The 5,294-nt window shown below is 42.9% G+C and overlaps 1 long non-coding RNA gene across 1 annotated transcript; it reads left to right on the top strand.

Annotated features, from left to right (window-relative positions):
- The first annotated feature begins 241 nt into the window (after positions 1-241).
- Positions 242-4,949, top strand: LOC135025116 (uncharacterized). Its single transcript, XR_010222360.1, has 3 exons — positions 242-351; positions 1,055-1,217; positions 4,651-4,949. It is a non-coding gene; the product is annotated as an uncharacterized LOC135025116 (long non-coding RNA).
- The last annotated feature ends 345 nt before the right edge of the window (positions 4,950-5,294 follow it).

Genomic DNA, 5,294 nt, shown 5'->3' with positions numbered 1-5,294 from the left:
CCCAGAAATGCCTTCTTCCTGTCAATCTCCTTGCGATCACCGTGCGAATGCATCCGTCGCACAAACCCATCGCTGAGCGGCGATCTGCTTTGTACCCGTGCGACGTGCCTGCGCATTGTGGTGCATGCGCAGTTCAGACCTGATCGCAGGTTGTGAGAAAACCCAGCCTAGCGATCAGGTCTGAATTACCCCTATGTCCTTTTCATTCCCTGATATTTGGTGATTGTTGAGTATTTGTTTTATAGGACCATAAGCCCCCTTGATGGGCAGTCGATGGAAGGAATTCCAAGTGAAAGGATTTGTCAGGAAACTGATTTTGAATCTCATGATAAAACTGTGAAATGTACAGAGGTAAGACTCCTTCAGTCATCTGTCTTAAAGGCTGTATCCCTTCTAATGGTCTAATGGAGGAAGGCACTGTGAGCTGCTCACCAGTCTGCTGTACGTAATTGTATCAGGTCATTTTAGTGCTCTGTAATACACTTGGCAGAGTTTTGTATACCTAGACTAAAATGACATTTAGATATAAATTATTAAGCAAATACCAGTTATAATCTCAATTAAGCTTTAAATAATTAAAGTTATTAAAGACCCTCGGCAATATCTGTTGGTCGGCTTCCTCATACATGCATATAGGCACGGGCATACATACGCCCCTTTTATTTCTGACAAGGAAACTATGGTGTACTAAAGAAATGATACAACTGTGTTTCCCATTCACATTCATGATATACCTAGTGAATGTGTCCTTGCTGTAGAAGAACACCATGGTTTCTTCTTAGAACATAACGGCGTTTTAAGCACTTATGTTGCAGTGGCCACCGGTAACTGACAGCACAACTTGGCGAGCACATGTAAATGCCAACCCAATTGTGATGTCACGTACAACACAGAGGGCCGATGTTTATGCATCTATCAGCCTAGTGTGTACCCAGCTAAGGACCCAAGTATGCATGCATGATTCCAGAAAAGCCGCCATGTGTTTTAAAACGATGCCAGGTGGTTGGGCCTAAGAGAGATCAGTGATGATAAAGTTCTTATTTGAATTTTTCAGGTGTTTTATCTTCTTAAAGATCGTGAACCTGCCACTGCAACCGCTCACTTTCAGTTTGCTAAAGAAATGGCTACGGCTTGTGGAGCTGCCTTATGTCTGCATATTAACTTTGAACAGTGGAATGAACAAGATAGGACTGCGCGTCTACATGGATATTGACATGGTAACTGTCGTTTCCTAATGTTTGTCATTTACCCATTCTCAGGAAGACGTTTAGAAATTCCATTTAATTAGTCTTATTAGGGCGTATCATTTTTAAATGACAAAAACATTGTTTCCTCTTTATATGGCCCACTTTGAACACCATGTTTACAAAAGAATTGCTACCGAGAGGTAGAAAATAATATACAAATATACTTCATTCACATGTATAAACATACAAAACCCATGTCTGTGTAAAAAATAAAATAAAAAATTCCCATAAATAAGTAGCTTAGCCTGATGATACAAAAGGCATAGCTGAAAAAGAAAAAGTAATTTGCTTGGAAGTTGTTGCTAGTGCACATGTACAAATCGGTTATTTGATGGTGATCTTTTTAAAATGTAGCAAGTGCTTGTACAGTAAGGGACAACGTGAGTAAGAGTCTAATACATTACAGGTATTATAATGCTTACTGTATTAGTTTGGAGAATTGTTAGGTTACACACTACTTCTCTGTGCCAGGCCTCAAAGTGGGGTTCCCAGTAGTGATTGCATTGAACTGATTAATATCGTAGTCCACACCATAATTTCCAATGCATCCTATTGTTAAAGGATAGAGAATACCTTGATAGAGAATCATACTAGCATTTATTATGGATTTTTTTTTCTACATATGTGCTATGTGTGTAATATCAATCAACAATATTATACCTCCCAACATGACCCTCTCCAGGAGGGACACAATGCTCTGCTCCTGGACTTTTCTCTTAATGTATGATTGCCGGTACCTGTGTTGAACAGGTTAATGGATAAGAAAGGTGTTTCAGCATAGGTGCCGGCAATCGTACATTAAGAGGGAAGTCCAGGAGCAGAGCATTGTATCCCTCCTGGAGAGGGTCATGTTGGGAGGTATGTAATAACAATGTCCAATTATATGATGATAATTAATATGTAACATGTGGTTAAATGAGCACATCACTGAGCTGCTCCTTCCTGAAGAGAACTGCATGCTGAAACTATTTTTTGTTGGAATCTGTAGTATAGTACTCATGTGCATGCTGAACCTGTTTTTTGTTGGCTTCTGTAGTATAATGCTCATTAAAAAATGGGTGTAAGGACCAATCATAGGCTGTAATGCAGCATCAGTTTTCAGGGCTTCCTACAAAAATAGTGAAGCCACGGGAAAAATGGTGTCATAGGTGGTCATTCCGAGTTGTTCGCTAGCTGCTTTCGGTCGCAGCGCGGCGATTAGGTAAAAAAGCAGCATTTCTGTGCATGCGTATGGTGCACAGTGCGCACGCGCAACGTACTTTCACACAAGACTATGCAGTTTCACACAAGGTCTAGCAACGCTTTTCAATCGCACTGCTGGTCGCAGAGTGATTGACAGGAAGTGGGTATTTCTGGGTGGTAACTGGCCGTTTTCGGGGAGTGTGTGTAAAAATGCAGGCGTGTCGGATAAAAACGCAGGATTGGCTGGCCGAACGCAGGGCGTGTTTGTGACGTCAAAACAGGATCTAAACAGTCTGAAGTGATAGCTAGCAAGGAGTAAGTCTGGAGCTACTCCGAAACTGCACAATCTTTTTTTGTAGAAGAGCTGCGATCCTTTTGTTCGCACTTCTGCTAAGCTAAGATACACTCCCAGAGGGCGGCGGCTTAGCGTTTGCCCTGCTGCTAAAAGCAGCTAGCGAGCGATAAACTCGGAATGAGGGCCATAGTGTAGCTGCTGGGGCTCTACTAAGAGGAAGGAGCCGATTAGGAGAAGTGTATGATTAACCGGTGTTGAAGCTTTAACAGTGTTTCTTTATCTGCAAAATTAAAAATGTCAACAGAAAATTGATATATAGGAAGAGAACATCTACACTTTACACGCCGCTAATGAAATTTCAGCTGCTAAATCTATATCAAAGATATTTTCTTATTGATTCTGAAGACAGAGGGGCAGATGTATTAAGCCTGGAAAAGTGATAAAGTGGAAGGTGATAATGCTCCAGCCAGTCATCTCCTGTCATTTTTTTAAATCAGCCTGTAACTTGACAGTCAGCAGCTGATTGGCTGGTGCGTTATCACCTTCCATTTTATCACTTTTCCAGGCTTAATACATCTGCCCCAGAGTGCCAAATGGCTCCTTTTTTTTAAATAAATACATAGTTATTTCACACAGGCACCCTTAGTTCTCTACATTGTAACTTATTATGTGTATCACTTCTCACACTGCCAATTTATACTGGGGTACAACCAGTCCTGGGGAACCTGGTATCAAACATGATCTGCGTAACATCACCAAGAATTAACAGAGTAAGCTAAGCTATAACAAACCAGCACACTTAAGTCATTTTCTTCATGTATTACTATGGGATGTATTCAATAGCTGTCGGAAGCTGCCATCTTGTCGGATAGACGGCAGCTTCCAACCGATTTCGGTCGGAAGGGGTTCTGACCTATTCAATATGCAGTTTTTTTCGGGTATGGGTCGTTGGATAGACACAACTTAGGTCGACAGTCATTAGGTTGACCATGGAAGGTCGACATGCATTAGGTTGACAGGGACAATAGGTCGACATGGTCATTAGGTCGACATGTACTAGGTCAACAGGATGACATTGTTTTTTTTTACTGTTTTTGGCGTCGTTTTCTTCGTAAAGTAACGGGGAACCTCGATTAGTGCACCGTGTCCCCTCACATGGCTCGCTTTGCTCCACTACTGCTTCTCTCAGCACAGGTTACCGTTCCAATCGTAGTCCACGTGGATCGTTAAGTATGGAAAAATCCCCCCCCCAAAAAGTGTTTTTTTAAAAAAAAAAACTTATGTCGACTTTTTGACCTGTCGACCTAATGACTATGTTGACCTAATGCATGTCGACATTCAGTGGTCGACCTAATGACTGTCGACCTAAGCTGTGTCGACCTAACGACCATATCCCTTTTTTGCCCGACAAGTCGGGAATAGCCGCTGATCCACGTGCTAATCTGACAGGTTTTGGCCCCCTTTCCGACAATCTCAGTCCGACTTTAAAAAAGTTGGATTGAGGTGAGGAGACGGGAAGCGGTGCGGCGGGCTACGGGGAACGGGGATGAGAGGTACCTTGATGGCCGTACCTCGGCCGGGCACCTCTCTCCCTGCAGCATGGCACTGGGTGGCCGTGATGTGCGTCTCCAGCAGCTCCCTGTGTTCTCACACACGGGGAGCTGCTGTCAGCCGCACGGACACTGGCCAAATCCGACAGTCGGATTTGGCCACTCTAATGAATAGGGATTGTCGGATTCATTCCGACAAATGTATGTCGGAATGGATCCGACTCTTGTTGAATATACCCCTATATCTAACAACACATTACTGTATGAACAGGTATTTGTCAGCACCTCTGTATTGGATCTGGCTATTTAAAGTTAGCATTTGATATAATTATACAGTAGCCCTTTAACATTTCTTCTTTTGTCATCCCATGTGTAGGTGGAGTATCTGGCAGGATCGGGGGGACAGCCTCTCCCACAACTCTACTTGAATGACCTAGATAGTGCCCTGATCCCAGTCATTCACAACAGGACATCAGACACGAGCATTTTACCTCTGGTGATGGAACTGATCTTTCACTTGATAGAGAGCCTCAGTTAGTGTGCGCCTCCACTGCACGGTGGTATCTGCATGGGGGCTGGCACAGTCACTGAAAATTTGGTAAAATAATCAATCAACAGATTTATGAAAGTAAATGCTTATAGACAGATTATTATATTCTTTTATGCAAACCAGCTGCTGTCTTGTCCTTAAGCCAAGCTTTGACATTTGTATAGAACTCCCACCGTGGAGCATGCAGTGTAAATGATCAATGCAAGTTCTTCCCCGTACAGTTTGCTTATATGGGCAGAAATGTTATTGAAAGCTTACAGATGGTGCATTCACTATATTAACATAACATGCAGGCGTTGAGTTCTTGCCTGGGATTTGGTGTTTGCACTGCAGTGAAGCCTCATGTGATCCAGCAGCGGTCTCCTGCACGCTTTCTGCACTGGCTTGAATCAAATACACAGGGGAAGGATATACATACCACTGTGTAAGTCCCATTCATATGCACTGGGAGGTTCACAGGACATTGACAT

The sequence above is a fragment of the Pseudophryne corroboree genome, chromosome 1, assembly GCF_028390025.1.
Source record: "Pseudophryne corroboree isolate aPseCor3 chromosome 1, aPseCor3.hap2, whole genome shotgun sequence".
NCBI classification, from domain to species: domain Eukaryota; kingdom Metazoa; phylum Chordata; class Amphibia; order Anura; family Myobatrachidae; genus Pseudophryne; species Pseudophryne corroboree.
The sequence above is the reverse complement of the archived record's forward strand: the minus strand, read 5'-3'. Positions and strand labels throughout refer to the sequence as shown.